The sequence below is a fragment of the Cricetulus griseus genome (assembly GCF_003668045.3).
Source record: "Cricetulus griseus strain 17A/GY chromosome 1 unlocalized genomic scaffold, alternate assembly CriGri-PICRH-1.0 chr1_1, whole genome shotgun sequence".
Taxonomy (NCBI): Eukaryota; Metazoa; Chordata; class Mammalia; order Rodentia; family Cricetidae; genus Cricetulus; species Cricetulus griseus.
This window is the reverse complement of record NW_023276807.1, coordinates 135,941,220-135,958,324: the sequence shown is the minus strand read 5'-3', so window position 1 is coordinate 135,958,324 and position 17,105 is coordinate 135,941,220.

Here is a 17,105-nt window from a genome sequence, read left to right as displayed (position 1 = left end):
GGTTCTATAAGCAGTGGATGACTGCTGAAAAATTAGTGTCACTTTAGCTGTGACCACTAGTAGGATCCCAATATACCATTGTTCTTACATCTGTGTGTATATGGACAACACTAGCTGGACTCAGTGGGAAAAAAAATGAATCAACTTTAGTTCACTAATTTCTAAATCCAAACTATCTTTCCGAATTGTTTAGGAAAATTATATTGACCTATATTTTCTTCAAACCTGACTCCTATGGTGACAGTTTACTGACTCTAGTTTTTAGGATTTTCATTAAAATTAGAATGTATCCAGAAGTCTGTCTGTGGGAAATTAAGTTGGAAACAGTGCCTCAGACTATTGGTGTTTCTCTCTGAAAAAGGTCTGAGTTCAAATTATGACAGGAAATCCCTGAAGATAGAAGTTAAACTTTTCTGAGAGACACAGAACTTTGTCTATTATACTAAAATAGCACATGACACCCTTCCTCATAGGAAGGGTATTATAAGGGTGTAGTTTCTTTGATGTATTTCATTTTGCTTCTATTTTATTGTTTTCCGATTTCTGATTAATTATTTCTTGCCTTTTACTCCTTTGGGATGATTATTTATTTTTGTTCTGGAGCTTTCAGGTATGCTGTTAAGCTGCTAGAAAGAGATTTCTCCAATTTTTTTTAAATGTAGGCACTTAGTGCTATTCACTTTCCTCTTATTATTACCTTCATTGTGTCCCATAAGTTTGGATTGTTGTGCATTTATTTTCATTGAATTAAAGAAACTCCATGATTTCTTTCTTTCTGTCTCCACCCATTTTTCATTCAATAGATAGTTTCTGTGAGATTTTAAGCTTTCTGTTGTTTCTGCTGTTGAGATCCAGCTTCAATGCATAGTGATCTGATAGGATGCAGTTATTTCAGTTTTCTTATATCTATTAAGAATTTCTTTGTGTCTAAGTATGTGGTCATTTTTGGAGAAAGTTCTATGAGGTGTTAAGAAGAAGGTGTATTCTTTTGTGCTTCAGTGGCATGTTCTGTAAATATCTGTTAGTCTCATTTGAATTATAATATCAGCTAGCTCCAACATTTTTCTGGTTTTTGTCTGGATGAGCTATCCATTGATGAGAGTAGGGTATTAAAGTCTACCCCTATCAGCATTTGTGTCTCAATATATGACATAAGCTGTAGAAGTGTTTCTTTTTACAAAGATCGGTGCCCTTGTGTTTGAGAATATATGCTAAAAATTAAAATGACATCCTGGTAGATTTTTTTTCCATTGATGAATATGTACTGTCCTTCCCAATCTATTTTGATTAACTTTTGTTTGAAGTCTATTTTGTTAGGCACTAAAATGCTCACACCACCTTGCTTCTTAGGTCCATTTGAGTGGAATAATTTTTCCAACTCTTTATTTTAAGGTATTATATATCCTTGATATTGAAGTATGTATCTTATATGAAGTCAACAGATGGATCCTATTTTTGTATCCATTCTGTTAGTCTGTATGTTTTTATTGGAGAAATGAGGCCATTAACATTTAGAGACATCAATGGCTAATGTTTGTGAATCCCTGTTATTTGTTTTGTTGTTGTTGTTGTTGTTGGTGTGTGTGTGTGTGTGTGTGTGTGTGTGTGTGTGTGTGTGTGGTGTATTTCCCTTCTTTTGGATTGCTAATGTAAGATTATTTATTTCCTGTGTTTTATGTGTAGTTAAGCTTACTTTGCATTTTTCCTTCTAGCACCTTCTATGGGGCTGGATTTGCAGATAGATATTGTTTAAGTTTGAATTTATTAGGGAATAACTTATTTTCTCCATCTATGGTTATTGAATATTCTACTAGCTGTAGTAGGCTGGCCTGACAACTGTGATCTCTTAAAGTCTGTAGCACATATCTCCAGGCCCTTCTGGTTATTAAAATCTCCTCTAAGAAATTGAGTGTAATAGTAATAGGTTTGCCTTCATGTTTCTTGCTCTTTTTCCCTTGCAAGTTTAATATTCTTTCTTTGTTCTCTGTATTTAGTGGACTTTCTTTTCTCATCCAATATATTTGGTGATCTGTAAACTTCTTGTACCTTTAGAGGTATCCCCTTTAGGTTAATAAAATTTTCTTCTATGACATTGCTGAAATATTTTTGTGGCTATTATGAATAATGCTGCTATGTACATAGTTGAGCAAGTGTCTTTACGGCAAGATTAAGCATCCTTTGGGTATATGCCCAAGGGTGGTATCACTGGGTCTTAAGGTAGATTGATTGCCAGTTTTCTAAGAAGATGCCATGATGATTTCAAAAGTAGCTGTACAAGTTTGTACTCCCACCAGCAATGGAGGAATGTTGGCCTTACTTCACATCCTTTATAATATAAGCTGCTGTCAGTGTTCATAGCAGTATTACTTGTGATAGCTAGAAACTAGAAACAATTTAGATGTCCCTCAAGTGAAGAATAGATAAAAATAGTGTAGTACATTTACATAATGGAGTGTTACTAAGCTGTAAAAAAACATCATGGAATTTGTAGGCAAATGGATGGAACTAGAAAAAAAATCATCCTTTTTGAGGTAACCCAGACTCAGAAAGACAAACATGGTATGTACTCACTCATAAGTGGATGTTATGCTTTGTGTGTAGCAAAGGATAGCCAGACTGTAATTCATAGTTCCAAAGAAGCTAGATAACAAGGAGGACCCTAAAGGGGATGCATGGATTATCCTCAGAAGGGGAAATAGATAAGATCTCTTGGGTAACCTGGAGGTTGGGGGGGCAATAGAGGGGAGAGGATGGGGAATGAGAACATGAGTAAATGGAGGAGGGATATAGTGGGACAGCAATGAAAGAAATATCTTTATAGAAGGAGCCATTATAGTCTTAGTGAGAAACTTGTTACTAGGGGAATTCCCAGGAATCCACAAGAATGACCCCAGCTAAGAATCAATAGTGGATGGGATTCATGAATTTATTCTCCCCTGTAATCAGATTGGTGACTAGCCTGACTGTCATCATAAAGCCTTCATCCAGGAACTGATGGAAGCAGTTGCAGAGATCTGCAACCAAGCACCAGGCTGAACTCAAGGAATGCAGTTAAAGAGAGGGAGAAGGGATAATATGACCAAGGGGAGGTTCAAGACCATGATGGGGAAACCTACAAAGACAGCTGAACTAAGCTCTTGAGAACTCGCCAATCCTGGAATGACAGTTGTGGAGCCTTCGTGGATCTGAGCTGGGACCTCTGCATCTGGCCAACAGTTCTGTGGCTTGGTCTGTTTGAGGAGGACCTGGCACTGGGAAGAGGATCTGTCTGTCCTTGGTACATGAGATGGCTTTTTGGAGCCCACTTCCTATGGTGTCAGGCTGTGCTCATCCTTGCTGCAGGGGAAATGGCAGCAAGGTTTTGCCTAAACTTATTATAACAGGCTTTGTTGCCTCCCCATGGAAGGCCTTACTCTTTGGAGGGGTGGATGGGGGAGTTGGTTGGGAGGAGTTTGGGAGCAAGAAGGAGAAGGGGTGGAATGGGGAACTGTGGTTGGTATGTAAGATAATAAATACAATTTTTAAAATGTATATAATTTAGAAACAATCTTATTTTACATATCAATCCCAGTTTCCTCCCCCTCCCATCCTTCCATGTCCTCTACCAACCCCCCATCCCACCCCCATGAACTTCCCAGGGAGGGTGAGACCTTCCATAGGATATCATCAATGTCTGTCAGCATTCCCATAGACTGTCCAGGCCTCCACACTGGTACCCACATTCAGAGGGCTTGTTTTGGTCCAATGCTGGTTCCCCAGCTTTGAGACTGGAGTCCATGTGCTCTCTCTTGGTCAAGTCACCTGATTCTGTGGGTTTCTGTAGCATAGTCTTGACCCCTTTGCTCATTACTCCTCCATATTTACAACTTGATTCAAAATCCAATTTTTAAAAATTTTAAAGAAATATTTTTCTGGGCCTTTGAGTTGTAATAATTCTCCCTCCTGTATTCTTATTATTCTTCAATTTGGTGATTTCATAGCATCCTAGATTTCCTAGATGTTTTCTGTCTAACATTATTTAGATTTAACATTTTTTGACCAATATACTCATTTCTTATATCATATCTTTAATGAATAAGATTCCTCCTTTTACATCTTGTATTCTGTTGCTGAAACTTGTCTTTGATGTTTCTCTTTCCTTACCTAGATATTCCATTTCCAAGATTCCCTCAATGTGTGTTTTCCTTATTCTATTTCCATTTTCATGCCTTGATCAGTTTTATTTGTTTTCTTTACCTGTACCCACCCCAGGCTTTCTTTAAAGTATTTACTCATTACTTCCACCTGTTTGTGTTTTTTTTAATAGATTTATTCATTTCCCCTTTAATGACCTCTGCCATCTACATATTCTTGGTTTTTAAGTCTTTTTCTTAAGCTTCAGTTATGTTGGAATATTCAGGGGCTGTTGTGATATGATAGCTGTTGGTGTGGACATGTTTTTATGACTACTACTGATCCTGTTCTTTCACTGGTGTCTAGGCTTCTTGGTTTGTGGTGATTATAGCTTTAGATTATGAGTTCTGAGTTTGTCTTGGTGTGGTGGGAGTTTTGTTCCTTGGTTTCAGTTTCTTCTCTGGATTTTTAGAATGTTTGTACTGAGTGTTGCCTGTTTTACTGGCCTGCTAGGCTGATGTTCTAATGGTTAAATGCTTGCTGGTGTTAGATGTTGGGAGAAGAGGATGACAGGGGTAGATTGTCTGAGAAATCCACAGGAAGCATGGACCAAGCTGGAGGAGTGGAAGCTGCTCTTGATTTTCTAGTTTATTGCTGAAGTTGTCCCTGGAAATTGGCTCTGTGATAACACAGAGTGTGGAAAAGGTCCACAGACAGCCTACTCGGTCTCTGGCAGGAGTGGCCTATGGTTGAGTAGTGTCTGCCTAGGGATTGGACCACAGACATGAGGCTGGAAAGGAAGGGCAGAAGATGATGGTCTGTGGAATCTGCAGGAGATGTACACCGGGAGAGGAGAAGCTGCAGTGGGTATGCTGTTTCAGTGCAAAGAGGTGGCCTGAGGATTGTATCTGGGGAGAGAGAGTATGTTGTTTTATTTTTAATGGCATAGATTAATTAATAGCATGACTCCTCCCATTAGGTGGCCACATGTAAGATCAGGCTCTTTGATGTATCTGAACTTTAATCAGTGAAAATAATTAGAATCTACTCTCTATGATAACATTTCCAATAATTTGAAGTGGGTCATATATCAATAGACAAAGAGCAAGGGCAGTAGGGATGAATTATGTTCATAAAATGTTCATAATATTAGTAAAGTGATAATGATTCTTTTAAACCCAGATATCATTGCAGAAGCTCTAATTGTGCCTTTACTTTTTCATATATTACAAGGTGCTGAACTTTTGTAGTCTCTAAATATTTCTCCAGGAAGTTTGAATGTGTTAATTAGATTATAGAAAGTTTTTGAGACAGGATTTTACTGCATTAGAGATGTATTCTTGAAAGCCATACAGACCATAAATCCACATTCTAATACCTCAGTGCTTTTCTCAACAACCAAGTGACAGAAAATATTGTCTGTCATTTACACTTCTAATTGCATTTCTCAGAATGATGCACTCCAATGAAATACTTCTTTATCTGTATGGTGCATATGATGGACAGATAGCCTGAACCACTCTCCATGACAAATATAACAAATGACCAATTTATTGTGAAGGGACCATGATAGGCAGCAGAAGCTTAAATACTAAGATATGAATGCAATCACACATTACATATGGTAATCTATGGGCTGTAAACACCTTCAGTTCACCTCAAATGCAAAATGCTGTCTACCATAGTAGGCCACAATGACATATGTTATCCTGAAAATAAAGACCAACTTCAAGGTTCAGCAAGAGTTAGAGTATGGATGAGTAAGTATCATGGGAAAGACCTTCTTCTGTGATGAATCTTTGAATGCTGCCATGCCACAACCATGGAGTTTAAACTGGGACAGAACATTCTGGCTTTTCTACCTTGGCCACCTCCTACTTACTACACCATATATATTTCCCAAAGGAAGAAAGAGAGGGATTGGTAAGTTATATAGAAACTCTTAATTGCAGACTCTGGGAATTCCTTTTCACAAAGCAATAGCATGTCAAATCAAAGTCATCTCCTTCCAATTATGAAACCCAGACTCACATCTAAGGACTTTCCTACCCTAAGTTGAGATTCTTCTTAAAGAAGAAAATGAAGAAATATACATCTGCTTCATTTTCAGTCAGTGAGTAAGAAGAGAAAACATAGTTGGGGACAGACAAAATCTCAAGTGTTCTGAAAATAGTTGAGATAGGGAGCATTGTAGTGTTTCAGATGTGACTATAATAAAAATGAAGACAAACCACTATTAAACTACATAAATGTAAAATATGTAAGCACATAAAAATTTAAGTGTTTGATATGATAACTGTACATACAGATGAAAAATTTAAGAGAAAGAAGAATTGAGAACCCAGTGTTTAAGACTTTAAATATCACCATAGCCAATATCACAATTGCTGTTTTTTAACATCTGTAGATTCATGACTCATAATTTAATCTTTGTGTGAAAGTCTTTCTTAAACTCTAGTATCTTATACAAACCTATTCTACATCTCTGTGAATGTCTAGTTGAAAATTCATACTTCTGTCCCAAAGTAAACCCTGTTTATTTTTACCACAGGTATTGTGGCTCACACAGTCAATGACAAATGCAAGTTTGGCTTATCCTCACTTGAATGTCAAAATGATAGACACTGAATTGTTATTTTGACATAGTTAAAAATACTGTGTGTTTCTATGTGCCTGCATCTCCCTTTCCCCTTTTTATACCCCAACTTCAGCATTGTAACATTTCATTGAGGAATCTATTAAGAAAGTTGTGCAGTCCTTTAAGTTACCAGGGAGATAGATGGAATGTAGGTGATGGACATCAAGCATTTGGCAATATTCATTCACTGCTGTATTTCTAACTCTTGTGATTTTTTACTGTGAGTTCAGTTAACACTTACTGAAAGCTAGCTACAGTTCAATAAATATTTTTATCAATCTGTTTAAAAATGCCATTCTGTTGTCATCAAAAAGTCTACTGTATGAAAACTTAATGAAATGTCAAACTTTGTGCAAAACTTCAAGTTACGTGCATTTTCACTAGAAGTATAATTTGAAGCAATGCTATGGAAATAAATTTATATATTTTAATGACTATGAACTTTATATCTTTGTAATTTTTCATTTAAATCAGAAACAAGCTTGTTTACATGTCATCCCAGTTCCCTCTCCCTCCGCTCCTCCCCTGCCCCCCACTGACCCCATATCCCATCACCTTTCTCCACCCCAGGGAGGATAAGATTTCTAGGCTGAGAGAGTATTGCTCTATGATAAATGGGCTCCCAAAGTCCATTCCTATACTAGGGATAAATGCTGATCTACTACAAGAGGCCCCATAGGTTGCTGAGGCCTCCTCACTGACACTCACATTCAGGGTGTCTGGATCAGTTCTATGCTGGTTTCACAGCTATCAATCTGGGGTCCATGAGTGTCCCATTGTTCAGGTCAGACGTTTCTGTGGGTTTCACCAGTCTGGTCTTGACCACTTTGCTCATTACTTCTCCCTCTCTGCAACTGGATTCCAGGAGTTCAGTTCAGTGTTTAGCTGCAGGTATCTGCTTCTGCTTCCATCAGCTACTAGATGAAGGATCTAGGATGGCATATAATGTGGTCATCAATCTTTGAACTTACATAGTCTCCCTCTATTATAAGTTCAAAGAGAAAAATGGCACTAGGGAAATGCCTGATTTCCAAATATGACCACAACTAACAATCTAAGCAACAGAGGAGAGGCTACCTTAAATGCCCTCTCCTGATAATGAGATTGATGACTAACTCATATGCTATAGTATAGCCTTCATCCAGCAGCTGGTGGAAGTAGAAGCAGACACCCACAGGTAAACCTTGAACTGAACTGAAATCCAGATGCAGAGAAGGAGGAATGATAAGCAAAGGGGTCCATACCAGGCTGGTGAAACCCACAGAAACAGCTGACCTGAATAAGGGAAAACTCTTGGTCCCCAGAATGATAGGTGGAAAACCAGCATGGAACTGATCCAGACCCGTTGAATGTTGGTGTCAGTGAGGAGACCTTGGAAATCTTTGGGGACTCTTGTAGTGGATCAGTACTTATCGCTACTATAGGAATGGACGTTAGGAACCCATCCCACATGGAGGGATACTCCCTGAGACTAGACACAAGTGGGTTGGCTTAGGCCATATCCCAAAGACTATGACAGACATTGAAGACACCATATGGAAGGCCTCACCTTACCTGGGGAGCAGAAAGGGTATGGGATGGGTAGGGCATTAGTTGGGGGGGCAGGAGAGGAGGGGAAGGAGAGGGACCTGGGATAGACATGTACAATAATTTTCTAATAAAAAAATAAAAAATAAAAAGATAGTTATAGTGGGAAATTACAAATATGGAGTCAGGTAGAAATATAAGGGTATTTAATAGGGGAAAGCCTTACTTACAGAGCAACCTAGCCAGCCAGCATGGCAGCAGTCTGTACTGCAAGTACAAAATGAAACCAAAAGAGAAAACGCAGTCCCCTGAAAGTCTCACTCTACATCACCCTGACCATGCCCTCGCCAGCGTGGTCAGGCACACCTGTAGCTAGCCCCCAAGTAGGCATGACTACAGCTTCCCCTACAATTCCCCTTTTAGTCTAAAAGAGGATTAAAACTTTACAGCGTAAAGTATCCAAAATTAACAATCATAAAGGTAAAATATAAGAAGATATGTCACATCCTAACTATTTTAACTAAACCCTAAAGTAAACTGAAAGAGGTGTCCAAGCCTGAACACCTCCTTCCAATCCCAACCATAAATAATAGGAAGCTATCCCTAACTAGGTATATACACTATCCTAAATGACAACAATGGGGAAAGGGGGTGTACCATCCTCCAAGTTACTTCCTGCTGAAATGGGATGATGATAGTCATGTGGGTTCCTGTAGGAAGAAAATATTAGTGTAGCAAAAGTCTTGAATGGATTGTATCCAATCCATGTTAGACGGGATTCTCTTGATAGGAGATCTCATTTGAAATCCTCAACTTGATTGAAGTCAGTATCCAAAGCTTTGGCTAGAGTGCCTGTTGAAATGGAGCAAGTTGGATCCAATGCAGTCGAGGAGAATGCCAAGCTGTTTTCAGGACTATAGTTCTATAATAGAGCTTGAAGTCAAGGTTGGTGATGCCTCTGGAAGTTCCTTTATTGTACAGGATTGTTTTGGCTATCCTCTATCTTTTGTTTTTCCATATAATGTTGAGAATTATTCTTTCAAGATCTGTGAAGAGTTGTGCTGGTATTTTTGTCAAATTTTCTGCGGAAATCTTATCCAGCATCACAGCTGTGTCTGTTCTGGAGGAAATGTATCACTGAATATAATAATGCTAACATTTTCCCTTTGCTTTCATACTTCTAATTTATTAGTAGAGTAACTATGAATCAATATTAATTAAATTGTTCATAACTTGTAAATATTGTAAATATGCATTACCTTGAAGAATGAAGAACTACCTTCATAAAAACCTTGCAGTTCATCTAGTACGAGAAAAAAATCCAATGTGAGTGATGATGGAAATGATAGAATCAGTTAGATACATGGTATATTTTGAATTATCTACACTGTATTGGCTATCTGTCTGCACAGGTCAGATATCATTATACACTTTAAGTTCTTTTGAGAGTCATAATCATTCTCCTGGAAAGAGCTGAATAAAAGCAAATTAAGTTTGAACTTTACATAGTGAGAGAAAAATAATTCAATCATCTTTAATACTTCATTGACACAGTGTGAATAACAAAGCTTTGAGCATGTTAACAACATTTGTTTTTATTTGAAAACAAAGATATATTTTGGGGCAATATTTAAACAAGTGAAAAGTGATAGAAATTCCAATATTAATAATAGTAATTTACTGTTTTTGTCTGTACTTTTGTTAGCTTTTACTTGAATCTAAATAAAAGCTATCAGATATTCCCATAAAGTCTATTAGCCAAAACAGCAGGGTTGAGGAGATGACTCAGTCAATGAAACCTTTCCCATGCATGCAAGATAAACTGAGTGTGGATTACCAGCATCCATGTTACCTGGGATTGGGACATGAAGAATCACCCTAGAGTTTCAGAGGCCTCTGGAGCATACCTGGACTGCCTTATAGCTAACTATTCTTGCAGAACTGGTGAGCTCACTATCAGTGAGAGACTCCATTTCAAAACCAAGGTGGAAAGCAATAGAAGAGGTTACCACCACAGGTAACCTCTCCAGGCAAACACATATGCATGCTCTTCTGCACACACTCACATGAACACGGGCATTTGCAGACAACACACACAGGAAATTTTCCGTTGTTCATTTCCTCCTGGACTTGTAAAAATGTATAATTTGAATTTTCTTTTTTCTTTTTTTCTTTTTTTTTTTTTTTTGTTTTTTTTTTTTTGGTTTTTCGAGACCAGGTTTCTATGTGGCTTTGGAGGCTGTCCTGGAACTAGCTCTTGTGGACCAGGCTGGTCTCGAACTCACAGAGATCCACCTGCCTCTGCATCCTGAGTGCTGGGATTAAAGGCGTGCACCACCAACACCCGGCTGAATTTTCTTAATTATATTAATCAACTTAATTTTTATAGATTCTAATTACTTAGAAATATCTAAGAAAGAAATAGACATTCTTTCTCTCTTTTTTCCTCCAGGTTAACAATTCCAAAAATCCATTCATTATCATTTTAATGGAGTTTAGAGACTGACTGTAGGCAAGTGCACAGTCAAGATATTAGTCTTCATAGTACTGTGACAGAGTAGAAGATGGCATTCTCCACCAATGACTGATAATATTCTTATGATATCAGAATGAGGGAAGAGGAAGGATAATGAAGCTTTTTTTTTTACCTGAAAGGAAGCAATGCTTACCACGACTGGACACTTGATATGAGAAGCTGTATCATAATGAAATGTCTTTTGGGCTCAGAACTGGAGGGACTCATGCTGGTGAGAGGGCAGCCCTATGAGAGGGCAACAGAAAGTGAGGACAGCTGATTAGGAAAACTTTTAGTAGCTGTCATGAGTATGGACATGTTGGGAGACAGATCTGGTTGCACAAATCAGTTCTTTAGTTTACGCAAACTAAACACAATGTAGCAGAAATATCTTTTAAAGTTATCAACAGCAAGATAGTGACATCACTGGCCCGGCATTGGTGGCATATGCTTTTAATCCCAGCACTCCGGAGGCAGAGGCAGGCGGATCTCTGTGAGTTCGATGCCAGCCTGGTCTCCAGAGTGAGTGCCAGGATAGGCTCCAAAGCTGCACAGAGAGACCCTGTCTCGAAAAACCAAGAAAAAAAAAGATAGTGACATCGTTGTTCTCCAAGATGCTTGGAATGCAGCTTTGTTAAGGCTGAACCTCAAGTTTTCTTATTTTTACTATTAGTTGAGAAATGATCACATGTTTTAAAAAATACCCTTGATTCCTCAAAAAAATCTAGAAAATATATTGATAGCACACAAATGTGGTCACTGAACTTATGAAAATATAGACTAAAGTTCAAAACAGACAATAAACTGATGGGCAAAAGAACCAGTTGACCCTGTAAAGCTTCCATACCTCAGCTCTCATTTCCAGGTAAAAGAAACAGGAACCATTTGAAGAAAATAGAGTGAAGGAGAGAATCAGACATATTTCTGAATGACAGGATGAGTTCACAGCACAAACATCATTTCTTAAGGTGTAACAATTGCAATGACTTCAAACTGCAGAGTCATTATTTTGCAATAATGGAAGTAAGAGCCTAGAACTCAAGTTGTCCAATGGAAGGAAGCATGGGTCTTTGGATACAGGAAAAATGTTTCCTTGTCTTCCTCAACTTCTAGAGGTACCCCATGAAAGCATACCCTTTCAGTCTGCATTCCTCATCTTCAAGGCCACTGAAGCCACTTCTGTAAATCTGTCTATGACTGTTTCACTGTCCACTGGTAAAGATCTTTGTTATTATACAGGGATCATGTGGTAATCTAGGATAACCTCACTGCTGCACAGTTCTTAATTTATTCATTTTGAACAATTTTTGAATAATTTAAAATGATACTTTCACCAGTTTAAAACTTAAGGCTCTTTCAGGGAATGCAGTTTTATCAACTGCAGATATAAAGTTGATTCACAGCTTCACCCTGGAGAAAAGGATTGCAGATTTTGCATGAGTCAACATCCAGAATTTGGCACATTATATTCCAGGTCTTTTATTTAGACATCTCATTTCTTTGCTTTTCTGTGAAATCATCAAATAGAAACAAGCAAGGAAGGGAAGGACATCAAGCAAATGAAATGAACTGAAATAGCATTCTTGTGGCAGGATGGGGTCACTTGTGCTATGATAACACACCACCACAGACTGGGTAATTTACAAATACATTTATTCAAAGTACTGGAGGGTTGGGAATCCAATACAGAACAATAGAAGCCAAAATAAGGAGGTGGGAGGCAAAGTCATTTTATGAAGCCCCAATCACATCTATGTAAGCAAAGCCTTCACAGCCCCGTGAACTCATAATGTTCTTTTACTAATGTCCCCAGGGCATCAAAGTTCAGCATGAGTTTTGAAAGGGTTACAGACACTTAAAAACTATTTTCCAAGGTTTTTATGATAGTTAGAATTGGGAACCTGTGTGAATTGGGTTGGGTTAAGTATTATGAAAGTAATTTATTCAGATGTTCAAGATCCTATGACCTAAGGACATAGTACCCTATATCTACTAATTTTATGATAGGGTCACTTTGAGTATTTATTTTACTTTTGGTCTAAATTATATAAATATTAATTATTAATTATAGAAATATTAATTAAAAATATTAAAAATTGTTGCAGCAAGGTATACTCTCAAAAAGTGAATTGTAAAATTAAACAACCGAGAATGCTTATAAAACTCCCAGTAAAAGTATTAATATAGTATCACTAAAAAGGATTTCATAGAATTATTGATTTAATTTAATACAAACATGAGTGATAACTGTACATTGATTTCATCATGATATGTAATATGATTACAAAACCACAGATTACTCAGGAATAATGATGAGCCTTACAGTAGTAAATCACATGGTACTTATTGACTAGAGTACCTCATTCATGAAGTCATTACAGGACATCATTAAACATGATGGGCAGTTGCCTGCATTGTGCTATGAATTGGCAAAGATGGAAATGTGGACTGAGATGAAATAAATATTCAGTAATAGTATTTAAGTCAGGAATTTTGCTCACTGATGAATACAGATTATCTATAATTAAGTACTATGAAAACCCGATTATTAAATTGGCTACAAGAGGTTGTTTTCAACATTAACAGATAAATTGAAAATTGTGTAACATGTAATTCAATTTGTAGACAAGAATAGTTTTAATGGAGAATATTTCCCATTGTTTTAGAGGAGATACAAATTAGTGTACCTTACTATAGAATAATGTGCCTGACTTATCCATGTGTGCACACAACAAGACTGAAAAAGGAAACTAAACTCCTGTTTGATTAAACCAGAGACATCTACATGCCATAACTTGGAGCATTATAGTCAGCCATAATCTGATGTTCACACTGTCAGCCCCTAAAATAAATACACATTTCTCTTTGGACTATCGCCTCCAAATAACTCACATAATCATTTGTGAGTTATTAAAAATGTTTATATAATGTTTTAACCACCCAAACTAAACAAAATTTAAAAAAAAAAAACATTTTTACATAGACATACCAAATCTGCTTTGCCAAACTAACCAGTGAAGTTCTACTCTTGATAAGTAGTTACTCGGAGATTATACCAATAAAGCACTCAAATTACTGCCAACCCAAGAAGTTATATCTGTTTTGAGATATTTACTGTAGGGTTGATATGTAGTTTGAGGCATTAATTTCCTTTTGTTTTTATGCAAAACTTTTTGAAAATATGCTCTTAAATCATTTTCATCCATCATTTTATCTCTAGCAATTAGGAGATTGTTAAAGAGTTTAAGACTCTTTATTTCTCTATATTTCTTTTTCTACCTTAAAATATCTTACGCCTTAGCATGTATTTTCTCTCATATTTACATTCCACTACTATCTGCATTTATATATATGCTATCATATCTTATGTCATATATATTTAGTATGATACATATATGCAATTTTTCAATTGTATCATTATAAAATGTATAGTTTTTATTACTATTTTCTACTTTCTTCTCATTGTAATAAATTTGATAACACTTGTACATTCAAGATTCCTACTTTTCAATTTTGTCATTTTATAATAGTTCAATGCATTTCACTCCTTTCACTTATGTTTTAAACTTTATTGATATGTAATGACAACGTGTTATTTCATAATTTACTTAACTACAATGTTCTTCATTGTCCTTTTAATTATTTTAAAGTTTTTATAGCTTTAATAGAGACATTTTAATATCATTCTTATTTCTAAAACTTGACTTTAGTTCTTGAATAAAAATAATTGCTGCTCATATTTTGAATTTTCCTCTTGTTTACTTTTCTGAGACATTTATTGTTCTATTCTTGAGAAAAATATTACCTTTTCTTCAGTTGCTTTGTTTTTTTCATTAAAAGTTAAATTTATCTTTAAGCATTATATCAACTCTACTCAAAATAGATTTCCTTTTTACTATAAAAATATGATGTTTACTTAATAAAATTAGAGTGGTTGATTATTTTACAAAGAAATTGCCTTTAAAGTTAATTTACCCTGAGAAGGACTCATTTTCTAGTTGAAAACATGCTCTTTAGACATGTTCTCCACCAGGAACTTCCATGAATGCTATGGGTGTGGCTAACTCTCTAGGATTTATTTTTCATTGCCTGTTGTTATGATAAAATATCCAGACAATGGCAGCTTACAGGGAAAAGAAGTGGCTTTGACTCTCAATTCCAAGTTTTGGTCCATTATAGCAGGGAAAGCACAGTGGCAGGGTCTTTAAGGAACTGATATTACATCTGTATTCAAGAGCCAAGAGCAATTAATTAAAACATGACAGTGCTAACTCACTTTATCTTCTCTTACACAATCACAGTTCTCTTTTGAGGAAATAGTACCACCCACAGTGGAGCAACTTTCCTACCTCAAGTGATAGAATCAAGATAGTGACACATAGGAACACCCTTAGATCAACATCATTTGTACACTTTCTCTCACTGGGACCCCCTTGGTAATCACAGTTTGTACAAAGTAGACAGTTAACACACAGTCTAACCATCACGGGAGCACAAAGCTGTTTTTTTTGTGTGAACTTCTGTGAGCTTTGGCTTGATGACTTAAAGATACTTCATATGACTCCTGTTACTTTGGGATTAGAATGTCAACACAAGTTTTGGGGAGACAAAATGATTTCACCATAGCATATTGTATGTCAAAACAAAACCTATGAGGAGTGAGAGAAAAGGTTTTAATACTAGAACACTAAGCTTTTACTGTTATTAGTGCAAATCTCAACCTTTTCTCTGCTAATTATGGGCCATTTATTTTACCCTCCCATCACCCTCTCTGTCTCTCTCTCTGTGTCTCTCTGTGTCTCTGTGTCTCTCTGTCTCTCTATCTCTGTCTCTCTCTCTAAAAGGATACTTTCATATTTTCTCACTAAAAGGATACATGAGCAAATATTTCACACCCAAACTCTCTGTCTGTCTCTGTCTGTCTCTGTCTGTCTCTGTCTGTCTGTCTGTCTGTCTGTCTGTCTGTCTCTCTCTCTCTCTCTCTCTCTCTCTCTCTCTGTGTGTGTGTGTGTGTGTGTGTGTGTGTGTGTGTGTGTGTGTGTGTGTGTGTGTGCGCGCGTGTGTGTGTGTGTGTACCCACAGCACTGTGGTGAATTGGAAAATTTTCTAAGAGGATCATGTATTCAGTATTTATTTTTTAGGTGTTGTATTCATTTTAGAAGGTTGCAGAATCTTTAAGAATTGGGTTTAGCCCTTTATTTATAAGGAAGTAGGGTACAAGAACATGATTTTGCTGGTTACACTTGGACTCTGTTTCCCTTTTCCCTCTGCTTGCTGACAATTGTGAGCTGATCCTCCTCCTCCTATCCCTGCTCCTGCCACAATAAAGTAGATGGATCTCAGTAACCATGGTCTGATTTCATCAGACAAAAACATTCACCATAAAGTTGTTCTCTCAGGTTTTTGGTCACATTGATGCACAAGTTACCAACACAGTAATGTGGTTTGTTGAATAAATCTTCCTTCCTGTCATTTGCAATTATCACTCTTTTAACATATTCTTAATTGTCATGCAGAAATATTTCAATCCTCTAATTGGACAGTGCATCATAAAGCAATATATGATCATGATAAAAGAGAAACCGGAAAAAATGATTCAGATAACTGAGTGACAGCCTCATTAAATGGAAATCTTTTTCACCCAAATGATCATCTTTTTGTAGGTCCACAGGGACTCTCAAAGGGAGGGAAGGAATTTTTAATAGTTTCAGATAGGTTAATAAGCACATAAATAATCTGAGTCTGAGAGCCCAGTTATCTTCTAAATATTTTGTTCTTCAATCGTAAGTCTAAGGTTAGTTTCTTAGTTTGTATGAGAGAAAGCTGCAGCATTATTTATTAATCAGTACCTCATCATACTCAATTGATAAATGTAAATAATATAAACAAATTTTCAGGGTATATGTAATGGTTAAATGACTGAGAGACTTAGACATATACAAATTCACAGATACCAATACTGCCTATCAAGAATACTACCCAAAAGCATAAACTGTCATGACAACTTATTTACTATTTTCACCAACTACTAAAAGATGACTTTGGTGTTTCTCCCAGGTGAGAGTTGCTATGAGACTGTAAGACACTTGCATTCTCTTCTGCAGCATGCAATGGAAACCCTCTCAGTCTCATGTCCCCAACTGCACCTTAGTCCGATCCTCCAATGGGAAGTTCTTTCATAAAACAACACAGCAGCACTGCAGTTTCTTGGAAATTCAAGAAACCTTTCCATAAATTTTATTAATTTGTTATTAATTTTAGTTACTTCTTAAAAAGATTTGTTGGTATTCTTTTTAAAACTTTCATTTTTAG